Source organism: Dermacentor silvarum, chromosome 3, assembly GCF_013339745.2.
Source record: "Dermacentor silvarum isolate Dsil-2018 chromosome 3, BIME_Dsil_1.4, whole genome shotgun sequence".
NCBI classification, from domain to species: Eukaryota; Metazoa; Arthropoda; class Arachnida; order Ixodida; family Ixodidae; genus Dermacentor; species Dermacentor silvarum.
This window is the reverse complement of record NC_051156.1, coordinates 92,307,469-92,320,655: the sequence shown is the minus strand read 5'-3', so window position 1 is coordinate 92,320,655 and position 13,187 is coordinate 92,307,469. Positions and strand designations below refer to the sequence as shown.

The following is a 13,187-nucleotide window of genomic DNA, read 5'->3' as shown; positions in this document are numbered from 1 at the left end:
CAACGAAGGCTCTCTCGATTAAAACAGCTTCTGACGTCACCTCGTTTTGAAAACGTATCTGTTTAATCTCATTTCTTGACGCATGCCGCTTTTCGTTGCTCATTGCCCGTTTGTTTGGCATCTCACCCATCCATAACCGTTCGCTCCGAGCACGTATAACTGCAGCTTTATATCGCTCTGCGTCAATAACTTCCAGTTCATGTCTTACTTTCTTTACATTTTGCGCAACCTGATCATGAACCGTATTTTGTACGCTCAAAAGAAATTCTAGCTGTCTTTGCAGCTCTCTTTGTTTCTGCAGTTCTTCATGCTGGCGGCTGCTTCCTCTTTCGATCGCAATGAGCTTAACGTGGACCTTAAATTCTTCCCATGCAGCCATAAAATTGTCATACTTGTTTGTCATCAAGTCTAATATCTTTTCCTTTACTCTGCGCACAAATGGCTCATCATCAAGCAGCTTTTCGTTGAATTTCCACGTGTTCCAGTTGAATCGTGTTCGTTTAACTTTTGCCCCCATCACGAAGCTCACTAAGCTATGATCCGTGAACGATAGTGGTGTCTTCTTCTTCTTCTTTCTGGGGTTTTACGTGCCAAAACCAGTTCTGATTATGAGGCACGCCGTAGTGGAAGACTCCGGATTAATTTTGACCACCTGGGGTTCTTTAACGTGCACTACAACGCAAGCACACGGGCGTTTTTGCATTTCGCCTCCATCGAAATGCGGCCGCCGGGGCCGGGATTCGATCCCGCGACCTCGTGCTCAGCAGCGCAACGCCTTAGCTGACTGAGCCACCCCGGCGGGTAACGATAGTGGTGTGACATTATAACTGTTACAAAGGGGGATCAAATCTAGTGAAACATACACTCTGTCCAGCCTTGCTCGGCTGTTTCCTTGAATGTGTGTGTACTGCGAAATCGTACCGTCAGTGAAAATTTGACCCACATCTTCTAAGTTGTGGTCGTCAATTAGGGAGCTCAAATAGAGAGCGCTTTTGTCACGAACACGTTCCCCTCGGTTTCGATCTTCCGCAGTACACACACAATTAAAATCACCAAGAAATATCATGTAGCGGTCACACTTTAGGTACTGCTCTATATACTCAAAATACAACACTCGGTCATTCACAATGTTCGGCGCATAAACGCATATGAGCCGCCACGACGCTCCAGAAAAAGAAAAATCGACAATGACCATGCGGCCAGTTTGACATACAGTTACACTTTCTTCAATAATGCCAGCACTCTTCCGTATAAGCAACGCGCACCCGCCTGATGTACCATTAGCATGGCATACGCACACATTGTAATGCGCCGTGAAAGGCGTCACCATGCGATCGGTCTGCTCTTGAGTTTCGACCTTAGTTTCTTGTAAAGCGACAACATCGAGTTCCTTCTCAATACACAAGCGACTGAGTTGATACTGTCTCCTTCGCGCTCCGAGGCCACGAACATTTAAAGTGGCCACTCTCAATGCTGTCTCTAATTTCACCGCCATTAGTCTGTGTAAGCAAGCCGATCGCAAGGTGCCGCTGGAAAACAAACCATCACAACACTTTGTAAAAAACTTTCCATAAACAAATGCTCAACGAAAAGCCGCTCTAACCACACGCGTACCTTTACGGTGTAAGCGTAGGCAAATTCTGAAGTGGCACCCATCTCTTGACGTCGCTAGTCCGGGCGCCCAAGTAGGCGCCGGATCCTAGGTAGGCGGTTCTGCCGCCGTCCGTCTGTCCGGCGGGATGTTCGGTTTCGGGCGAATGGACGCCCGACGACTCGCCTGGGTTTTATGCGGCGGTTCGTCTTGGGTCTCGTTGTCCAAGTCCTCCTCCTGGGTGCTCGTTACGTCCCTTGCTCTCTTCGTAGCCGCACAGTTGGCACTCGGGTCTGCGACGTCCATCATTGCAGTTGCTGGCCCGTGCTCTGCTGTACTCGCCCCGGGAGCGGCGAGTTCTATGGCCGTTTCTTCTTTGCCTTTTTCGTCACTTGTCTGTACTGCAGTTTTCTGATCAGTAAGCACAGTTGCCACCTTCGAGGCTATGGAAGCCTGCTCAGTGGGCCTGGCAATTGTGTCGGCCCGCAGAGATTGCGCGCGGAAAGACTCATCCACGTCAGCTTCATCCATTAACAGATCGGCCACGTCCTCCCGAAGCGCCGGTCCCGTTACGGACGCGTAGGTCTTAACACACTCCGTCTCGTCATGGCCGTAGCGACGGCAAACTGCACATCTCGGGACGCGACAGTCACGTCGAACATGACCGGTGTTTCGGCATATCAGGCAAAGTGGTGCTCTGCCTGGTACAACAACTAAGGCCTGCTCACCAGCGACACGAAGTTGATGAGGCAGGTCTTCCACGGTCATACCCGTCTTCTAAACCAACGACACCGAACGGGTTGACGATGCTTTATCTTGCACTCCGTGGACACGCCATTTCTCCCGGAAGACGTCCGTGACCTTCCCGAACGGTAAAAGTGCCGTGCGTATGTCCTCGTCCGTCACGTTGTGCAACATCCAATGCAGCTTCAGCCGCACGGCCTGGTTGGCTGGATCAACCACGATGCACCGATGTTCATTCACTTTTACTTCCTTGGCGCTTGCAAGCCTTTTCACACCTCCATCGCTCTTGAAAGTCACTGCCAAACGTGGCTCATTTGATACGCCCCTAGGGCGATAACATCCGGCAGTAGGCCTAAGCTAGCCAGTGCGTCGCGGAAATGCTCCACCCGATACGGCCTGGCACGCACATCGGCATGTAAAAACAATGTATTTAAAACAATCCGACCTGTAGGCAGTTGAGGCAGCAAAACTTGATAGTCCGGGTCTTCTGAACCAAAATTCCTGTTACCGCGGCCCTGCTGGGCCGCTGAAGCCGCTCCTATAGAGCTCATGTTCGACACGTCCGCTCGCTAGCGCGGCAGAAAGCCGAATCCCTCTGAGCTATACCCCCACAATGCTTGCAAGCGTCAATTATACTGGCTTCATCCGGCTTAGTAATGAAGTTCTTATACGCAAAGGTGAGCATCTTATATCGAATCACATATGATATCGCTTGAGCCGCCAAAATGTACACTGATTACGATGAGGAAGCGCAGGATGGGACTGCAAGGAAAGCGATTAGTTTACCGCCAGATGCGTGCCCTAATGTGCGAAGTCTGATGTAATTGATTTACTTGACGTAATAACATCTGAAGTCAAAAAGAAAAATACCCCCGCAATGCTTGCAAGCGTGAATAATACTTACTTCATGCGGTATCGTGATGAAGTTTTTATACGCAAAGGTGAGCTACTTGTATCGAATCACGTATAATATCGCTTGAGCCGCTAAAATGTACACTTCTCACGATGAGGAAGCGCAAGACGGGACTGCAAGGAAAGCAATTAGTTTACCGCCAGATGCGTGCCGCAATGTGCGAAGTCCGATGTAATTGATTTACTTGACGTAGTCCCCTCTAAAGTCAAAAACAAAAAGTAATTTCACGGTCTGGAGGTACCGGGGATCGAACCTGGGCTTCTCGCATGGAAAGCGAGCGCTCTACCTCTGAGCTATAGCCCCACAATGCTTGCAAGCGTGAATAATACTTACTTCATGCGGTATCGTGATGAAGTTTTTATACGCAAAGGTGAGCTAGTTGTATCGAATCACGTATAATATCGCTTGAGCCGCTAAAATGTACACTTCTCACGATGAGGAAGCGCAAGACGGGACTGCAAGGAAAGCGATTAGTTTACCGCCAGATGCGTGCCCTAATGTGCGAAGTTCGATGTAATTGATTTACTTGACGTAGTCCCCTTTAGTCAAAAACAAAAAGTAATTTCACGGACTGGAGGTACCGGGGATCGAACCCGGGGCTTCTCGCATGCAAAGCGAGCGTTCTACCTCTGAGCTATACCCCCCTTTTTTTTCTTTATTGCCGTTTTTTGACAAAAATACAAACACACATACACATGAAGCAAATATGATATTTACAATGCTCTGGTGGTATAAACGCCTGCCGTAAATTGGCTGGCGTACTATGTTAAAAACGCTTTAGACAGACGAGTACATCTAACAAAGTTGCCAATTCAGGCTTAGCTAGTCGTGCATTGCAAGCCTCGCGCAAGAACAAAATACTTTCAATAAAATGCTCCCTAGCTGAGCGAATAACCAGACCTTCATGCCTGACATCCATGCGCGTTTTCCACAGGCTGTGTAGAGTCAGAGCCATAAACATGTCATAAGGAACACCATCTTCACTCTCAATTGGAAGGAAACGGATGCCGTACGGTGTGACAGGTAAATCCTTTTTCAGTGTACGTTGCAGAATGTCCCACAGGAAAAGTGCGTCCGAGCAATCCAAGAAAATGTGTTCTATTGTCTCGGGTTTCCTACACAAGATGCAGTTTATGGACCACGCCACAAAAAGGCCTTTTTGTTGTAGCCAAGGTTTGACGGGAAGAGTTCCAGTATGCAGTTGGAAGAAGAAAGTTTTGACCCCAGACCGCACTGGCATCCGTTTCACTCGCTTCAATACGTCCACTCCTGTGGTCGCTGAATACATAGAACGGTACAAAGGAACCGGCATACAAATATCTACTAGGTCCTTGTACAATTTTTTCCTTCCAACAATAGCAAGATAATCAAATGAAAAGCGAGCAAACAAGAATTCCACGGACCAAGCCACCTCCCGTAAAAAGCCGCGGAGACTTGCACCATTTGCCGATCTTGAGGATACGATAAACTGAGGTAACACATCTCGTAAACGTACTTGGCACACTGTTCGCAAAAAGGGATCCTTCTGATATCGCAGGAAAATAAATCTCGAGACAACTTGCCTCAAAAACAAATGCACCAACCCAAGGCCCCCAGACTTCACCGATCGAAATAAATTCGTGCGACTGGTTCTCTCCCATGTGGATCCCCATATAAAAACAGCACATGCTCTGTGTATCTTTTGGATGGTCATTCTTGACACGCACAGTGCTTGCAGCACTGTGCGTGTCACATACCATATTTTCGCAAAAAGAAAAAAAGATTGCATACTGTTGATCGCGCGAAAATCAACAAATTCCTACCTCCAAACTTTGTTGCTTTAACTTTAACTTGCTCTACTTCTTCTTGCCAATACTCATTTGTATCATGGTAGTGTTGTAGCGGTACTCCAAGGTACCGCGCAGGTGTCACGGTCCACTGCATATTTTCAAAAAATTCTGCTTTATCGTTCCAATTACCATGCCAGATTCCCAATGATTTGCTCCAGTTTATCGCACTTCCGGTGACCTTGCAGAATCTGTTTGCTACCTCTACTGCATTAGAGACACTTTCCTTGTCTCGACAGAATAGGGCGATATCGTCCGCGTAGGCTAAAATCTTTACTTCTCTGGAGGCCATCGAAAATCCCCTTATGATAGTACTACTAATAACCTTTAAGCAAAATGGTTCAATGTATAAGGCAAAAAGTAAAGGCGATAAGGCACATCCTTGGCGCATAGCGGACTTAACTTCTATCATAGCCGTTGGCTGTTTGTTAACTATTAGTTTTGTAGATACCCCATCGTAACACATTTTAACACCTTGCAGAAGAACAGAACCTATGTTGGCATGTTCCAAAACAAGAAATAGTGTTTCGTGCGACACTCTATCGAACGCTTTCTCCAGGTCAAGTTGCAACAGTGCCACCCTATCTGAGAAAGCGTCACAACTTTCCAATATTGTTCTCGCTACATGTACGTTGGTGACAATAGATCCTCCTCTTATGCCACAAGTCTGGTGGGGCCCTACTAATTGTTGTATCACATTTTGGAGTCTCTGTGCAAGAACCTTGGTGTATATTTTATAATCTGTGTTTGTGAGACTTATCGGGCGGTACGCCCGTACCGACAACAATGCGTGAGTGTCTTCAGACTTTGGTATCAACACCGTGTGACTCTGACGAAAAGAAGGAGGGAGCACACAGTTCTCATAAGCTTCCGTAATTACTTTATGTAAGGGAATGGCTATGTCCTGCTTAAAGGCTTGGTAGAAAGCGGAGCTGAGACCGTCTGGCCCTGGCGTTTTTCCGGAGCTGAGCGCGTCAATCGCCCATTTTATTTCTTCGACAGTGATTGATTCTTCAAGCCTTTTCGTTACTTCACCCTCAAGGCTTGGCAATAGTGGCAAGAATTCATTATCAAATCCTTCTTCCCGAATAGGCTCATGCCCTAGCAGTTCGCAGTAATGCTCATAAAAGGCCCGGCGTATGGTTTCTTTGTCTCGTACAACCACACTGCCATATGTTACGGCTGTTATCTCATTCCGCGAGGCATAAGCTCGTTCGTCACCGAGTGAACGCTTCGTCGGCTGTTCGCCGCACCATAACTTTTCCGCGCGTGCTCGTATGACCGCACCTTTATATCTTTCAGCTTCGACTAATTCCAACTGGGATTTAATTTCCTTTATTTCTTTCGTATACCTTCCAGGGCTATTATTTTCTAGGCATAAACAAAAATTTAAATTCGTTTGCATTTCTACTTCTTTTTTCTTTTCCTCTCGTCGCAAAGCACCGGACCTTTCTATAGTGAACATTTTGACTTCTTGTTTAAAATGCGCCCACGCTTCTGCATGACTTTTGTGTTGTGTTTTGAACCATACTTGAAGTCTATCATTAACGCCGATCAAAAATGATTCATCTTCAAGGAGCTTCACATTAAATTTCCACAATTCCCAGTTGAAACCAGTCGACTTTTTCGGGCCAACAGCAAAAATAACTAAGCTGTGGTCAGAAAAGGAAACATGGCTCACTTCATATAGATTACACAGTGGTATTAGATCTGCCGATATGTAGGCGCGATCCAACCTGGCGTGACTATTTCGCTGATAATGGGTGAACGGTGTCGTATCTGCATTGGCCATCACACCCCCAACGTCCTCTAAATTGTAGTTTTCTATCGCCACATTCAAGTACCGCGCACTTGCATCATGAATAGGCGGGCTTCCAACCCTGTCTTTTACGTTACAGACGCAATTGAAGTCACCCATCATCACAACAATTTCATCACACTGCAAATGGGCTTCAACACTTTCAAAGAAAGCCTTGCGCTCGTTCACCTTATTGGGTGCACACAAGCAAATAATCCGCCATTTCAAATCAGCAAAACACACATCGCAAACAATTAGTCGACCACCCTCGTCTGTGTAGACGCTTTCTACCGAGAAGCCTAAAGCGCTTCTCAGAAATAGTGCATAGTGCACAACCGCCTGCAGTACCGGCTGCGTGGGACACACATACGTAGAAACGTGACCTAAATGGATCCAGCATTCGATCCGTTCCTTCTTCACTATCGACTTTTGTTTCTTGTACAGCGATTACGTCAAGGTTCTTTTCCATGAACAGGCGACAAAGCTGGTATTGCTTGCGCCTTCCTGCAAGGCCTCGAACATTAATTGTACTAAATTGTAATGCTGTGTCTAGGTGTATTTCCATGGCAATGTGAGAAGGCGCGTCAGACCGAAATCTCTCTTAAGCAGACTACATGCCACAGTTGACACTCACTTCGTTCGCATGCGACGTCAGTCTTCACATCCTCCGTCGTCTTATCCGGCAGCTCGATGTCAGCCTCGGTCGAAAACAGTTTTGGAGTCACCACACCCTCCCCTCCCCCACCGCAGTACGCCCACATACTGCGAACACTGGCTGCGGATTCACGTCGGTCCCGACGCAGGCCCTTTTCTGTCCGCTGGGATGTTGGGGGCTGGCTTGAAGCTTAACCGGCGCCCAGTCGGTGTTTTCGCAAGTGGTTCTTCGTGGCTTGCTTCAGTTGATCTTTCGTCATTTTTCACGGTATTGTCAAGCGGGCGTTTTAACGGACCTGCTCCTTTGAGTGGTTCCGTCGTGTCCATAGGACTTGGAGTGTGTCCGAGTGGTTCGGCAGGCTCGTTGGCTGTCTTGTTCTTGTCATCCTTGTCGGCAAGGTTTTCTTTGGCTTCAGTTGGAGAGGACTTCTTTGCAACTTCTTTGGTGTCCATATTCTTCTCAGGCTCACGAGTGCCGTCCTTCGGAGCGGGGCTTTGCACCACGACGTCCCTTCCAGCGGCCTCTTCACCGTCGACTACGTCCATTGTGTGCTCCTGGATGACTTCATCACTTTTAGTTGGTCCCGCCACGTTGGCGTATGTTCGCACGCACGAGCTTTCGTCATGGCCGAAGCGGCGACACATAGCACAGCGTGGCACGCGACACTCTCGCCTGATATGGCCTGTGCGGTTGCACCTCAGGCACAGCGGGGCACGCCCAGGCACCACCAGCAGTGTCATAATGCCGGAGATCCGAAGTTGGTGCGGGAGGTCGTCAATGGTAACACCCGATTTGAGCTTCAGAGATACCGTGCGAGTTGACGAACCTTTATCAGTTATGCCTTGAACGCGCCACCGTTCCTTGAACACCTCGGTGACCTTCCCAAAAGGGGCGAGCGCGGCACGCACGTCCTCATCTTGCACGTTGTGCAGAAGCCAGTAGATCTTGAGCCGCACATCCTGGCTGTCTGGGTTAACCACCAGGCAGCGACGCTCCTTCACCATAATGTCACCGAGGTCCAGCATCTTCTTCATTGCCTCTGGGCTTCTAAACGTAACTGCCCACACGTGGTTCATCTGGAAGGCCCCCAAGGCGTCAACCTCGGGGAGCACTCCCAGGCGAACCAGCGTGTCTCGGAAATCCTCAACTCGGTAGGGTCATGCCTTTACGTCTCCGTGAAGAAATAGCGTGTTGGCTACGCATGGACCTGTAGGCAGAGGCGGCAAAATGAGTTGGTAATCTTGGCAATCCATAGCAGCATTCCTGTTACGCGGCTCGACTGAGCCGCTAAGACCGCCCCGTTGGAGCACATGAAAACACGTCCGTAGGCTTTCGCGGCCGGAAGTGGAATGTGAGCTATACCCCCACAGTGCTTGCAAGCGTCAATAATACTCGCTTCATGCGGCTTAGTAATGAAGTTCTTATACGGAAAGGTGAGCGTCTTGTATCGGATCACATATGATATCGCTTGAGCCGCTAAAATGTACACTGATTACGACGAGGAGGCGCAGGACGTGACTGCAAGGAAAGCGATTAGTTTACCGACAGATGCGTGCCATAAAGTGCGTAGTCCGATGTAATTGATTCCCTTGACGTAGTCACCTCCGAAGTCAAAAACAAAAAGTAATTTCGCGGACTGGAGGTACCGGGGATCGAACCAGGGGCTTCTCGCATGCAAAGCGAGCGCTCTACCTCTGAACTATACCCCCACAGTGCTTGCAAGCGTCAATAATACTCACTTCATGCGGCTTAGTAATGAAGTTCTTATAGGCAAAGGTGAGCGTCTTGTATCGAATCACATATGATATCGCTTGAGCCGCTAAAACGTACACTGATTACGATGAGGAGGCGCAGGACGTGACTGCAAGGAAAGCAATTAGTTTACCGCCTGATGCGTGCCGTAAAGTGCGTAGTCCGATGTAATTGATTCCCTTGACCTAGTCACCTCCGAAGTCAAAAGCAAAAAGTAATTTCTCGGACTGGAGGTACCGGGGATCGAACCCGGGGCTTCTCGCATGCAAAGCGAGCGCTTTACCTCTGAGCTATACCCCCACAATGCTTGCAAGCGTCAATAATACTCGCTTCATGCGGCTTAGTAATGAAGTTCTTATACGGAAAGGTGAGCGTCTTGTATCGAATCACATATGATATCGCTTGAGCCGCTAAAATGTACAATGATTACGATGAGGAGGCGCAGGACGTGACTGCAAGGAAAGCAATAAGTTTACCGCCTGATGCGTGCCGTAAAGTGCGTAGTCCGATGTAATTGATTCCCTTGACGTAGTCACCTCCGAAGTCAAAAACAGAAAGTAATTTCTCGGACTGGAGGCACCGGGGATCGAACCCGGGGCTTCTCGCATGCAAAGCGAGCGCTCTACCTCTGAGCTTTTTTTTTCTTTATTTATTTATTACCATCTTGGTATAAAACACAAAGTAACACACACACATCACTTTACACGCAAAAGATGCGAGCAGTGATCTGCCCTGCTCACACCAAATGATTAAAAGCGTTTTAGCTGAACAAGGTCATCCATTATTCGGAGCCACTCTGGCTGTTCCTTTTGGGCCTTAAACAAATCTCTTATATAAGATATGCTCTCTACAAAGTACTCACGTATGGAGAGAACAGTCTCATCTGCATGTCTGAATGCCATTCGGTTTTTCCATATACTGTGTAGGCTGGTAAGCATAAACATGTCCCAGGGTACTTCGTCTACGCCATCTACCGGTAGAAATCGTATACCGTAAGGCGATATCGGTAGCGTCTTTTTTAAAGTTCGTTGCAACACGTCCCAGTGAAATACAGAGTCTGTGCAGTGAAGAAACATGTGGTCTATTGTCTCCGGTTTTCGGCAGATTCGGCAGTTTATGGACCAAGGGACAAATATTCCTTTTTCTTGAAGCCATGGCTTCACGGGCAGTGTGGCCGTGTGCAGCTGAAAGAAGAACGTTTTCATCGAGGGCCGCACCGACATTTTCTTAACTCTCTTCAGGACATTTTTTTCCGAGCCGACACAGTATATGGAACGGTACACAGGTACAACAGGCAACATAGTGTCAATGAGATCTTTATAAAGCTGTTTCCTTCTAACGTCAGCAAGATACTGCGCAGAAAAACGAACTTTCAAACACTGAAATGCGCGCATAACTTCCCAAAGAAAGCCGCGCACCCGCACGTGTTCCACAGGGCTGGATGATACAACATATTCAGGCAGTGCTTCTTTGAAACAAATTTGCATTACCGTCCGCAAGAACGCGTCTTTTTGGTCTCGGAGGAACAGAAATCTGGCCACGAGTTGCCTGATAAACAAATGAGCCAAACCTAGGCCCCCTTTTCCCGCAGATAGAAAGAGATTTGTGCGACTTGTCCTCTCCCAACTCGACCCCCAAATGAACACTGCGAAGACTCGATGCAATCTCTGGACGCTGGTCCGTGACATGCAAAGCACCTGAAGCACGTACCACACCTTTGCCACCAGAAAAAGATTGCATACTGTGGCCCGCGCAAAAAATTGAGTGATCACGGCCACCCCATTTCTGCGTACTTTCTCGCGTGCGCTCAATTTCCGTTTCCCAATATTTTGCAGGCTCTCGATAGTGGTCTAGCGGTACTCCCATGTATTTGACAGCTGACGTTGTCCACTGAACACTCTCGAACATAACAGGTGCGTAATCCCAATTGCCGTGCCAAAAGCCAAAGCACTTTTCCCAGTTTATCACGCTTCCGGAGGCTTTGCAAAACCTAGCCGCGTCTTCCACCGCTTCAGCTATACTGTCTTTATCTTCACAGAAAATAGCGATATCATCCGCATACGATAGAACTTTAACTTCGGTGGACAACATCGTGAAGCCTCGCACTTTTTGGTTTGACATAACTTTCAGGCAAAAAGGTTCCAGATACAGTGCAAACAACAATGGAGACAACGGGCACCCTTGTCTCACTGAAGAACGAACAGCGATACTTTCATTCATTTGCTTATTAACAATGATGTTTGCCGTACAACCAGCATATGCCATTTTGACACCTTCCAAGAGCACTCGGCCAACATTCACGTGTTCAAGGATAGAAAACAGGATATGGTGGTTGACTCGGTCAAAGGCCTTTTCCATGTCTAGTTGCAACATTGCTACGCGTTTATCAAATGCATCGCAGCATTCCAATATGCTCCGTGCTACATGAATATTTGTCTGTATCGTGCGTCCTTTAATCCCGCACGTTTGGTGTGGGCCGACGATAGCTTTTATTACATTCTGCAACCTTCTGCCTAGAACCTTCATGAAAATCTTATAGTCCACATTCGTGAGACTTATGGGCCGATAAGCTTTGACTGACAATCTCTTTACTGGGTCGTCACTCTTCGGAACCAAGACGATGTGAGTTCTTCGAAAAGACGGAGGCATTATCTGTTTTTCGTACGTTGCTTGAATTACGTTGTGTAGAATATACACTATGTCTCCTTTGAACGCTTTGTAAAAAGCTGCGCCCAGCCCGTCCGGTCCAGGTGATTTGCCAGAGCTTAACTCGTCGATTGCACGCTCCACTTCCGCTGCACTAATCGGCTCCTCGAGCCGAAGCTTGACTTCATCATCTAGGATAGGCATCAGTGCCAAAAATTCCGCCGCAAGGCCCTCTTGTACGTTTGACTCGTGACCCAGTAGTCCTTCGTAGTAATCAACAAACGCTCTCTGAATAGTGTTGGAATCATGAGCAATTTCGCCCTTGTATTCTATCCCTTTTATCTCGTTGTTGACTGCATATCGCTTTTCGTCACAGAGGGACCGTTTTGTCGGCATCTCGCCCAACCACAACCGTTCTGTACGTGCTCGTATGACTGCTCCTTTGTATTTTCCTTTTTCCATCAGTTCTAATTTATTTTTTGTTTCTCTTATTTCTTTTGCAAACTGGCCCGGCTGCGCACTTTCCAAACTAAGAAGCAAATTTAAGCGGCTATGAAGTTCTTTTTAGTCTGCCTTGTCCCTTTGGCGTAGCACACTCACTCTTTCTATAGCGCTCATTTTTATTTCCTCTTTAAAATGTTCCCAGTTTGCAATAATGTCTCCGTGCTCATCCGTTTGCAAACAGTCAATTTTTTCTTTTACAGTACGCACAAAAATTTCATCCTCCAGAAGCTTTACATTGGATTTCCAAAGATCCCAGTTGAACTTCGACCTTTTGGTCTTCGTTCCCAGTGTAAACATTACCATGCAATGATCGCTGAACGCAACGTTTTTAACCAGGTAGTCATTGCACATTGGGACCACGCAAGCTGACACATAAGCTCTGTCCTGTCTTGCATGACTTGCTCGTTGGAAATGCGTGAACTGCGGACGGGCTCCTTCTGACAGTGCACTCCCAACGTCTTCCAAGTTGTACTGTTGGACAATTGCACTCAGAAGTAACGAGCTTTGGTTTCTAATGGTCGCCTTTGTAACTCTGTCCTCGGGCAGGCAAACGCAGTTAAAGTCGCCCATAAGGATAACATACCTAGGAGACTTCAGATAGGGCTGCAACATTTCGAAGAAAGCCTTGCGCTCAATTTCCTTATTTGGCGCATACACACACACTACGCGCCACTGTACATCAAGATAGGAAAATCACACATGACGAAACGCCCTGTGTTGCAAACTGTAACACATTCTTCAATAACACCTAAAGAATT

General features: G+C 47.5%; 4 non-coding genes across 4 annotated transcripts; all 4 read right to left on the bottom strand.

Moving 5' to 3' along the window:
* Window positions 1–3,480: 3,480 nt before the first annotated feature.
* Trnag-ucc (transfer RNA glycine (anticodon UCC)) lies at window positions 3,481–3,551 on the bottom strand. The gene has a single exon. It is a non-coding gene; the product is annotated as a tRNA-Gly (tRNA).
* A 269-nt stretch (window positions 3,552–3,820) lies between these two features.
* Window positions 3,821–3,892, bottom strand: Trnaa-ugc (transfer RNA alanine (anticodon UGC)). The gene has a single exon. It is a non-coding gene; the product is annotated as a tRNA-Ala (tRNA).
* A 5,272-nt stretch (window positions 3,893–9,164) lies between these two features.
* On the bottom strand, window positions 9,165–9,236 carry Trnaa-ugc (transfer RNA alanine (anticodon UGC)). The gene has a single exon. It is a non-coding gene; the product is annotated as a tRNA-Ala (tRNA).
* A 271-nt stretch (window positions 9,237–9,507) lies between these two features.
* Window positions 9,508–9,579, bottom strand: Trnaa-ugc (transfer RNA alanine (anticodon UGC)). The gene has a single exon. It is a non-coding gene; the product is annotated as a tRNA-Ala (tRNA).
* Between the last annotated feature and the right edge of the window lie 3,608 nt (window positions 9,580–13,187).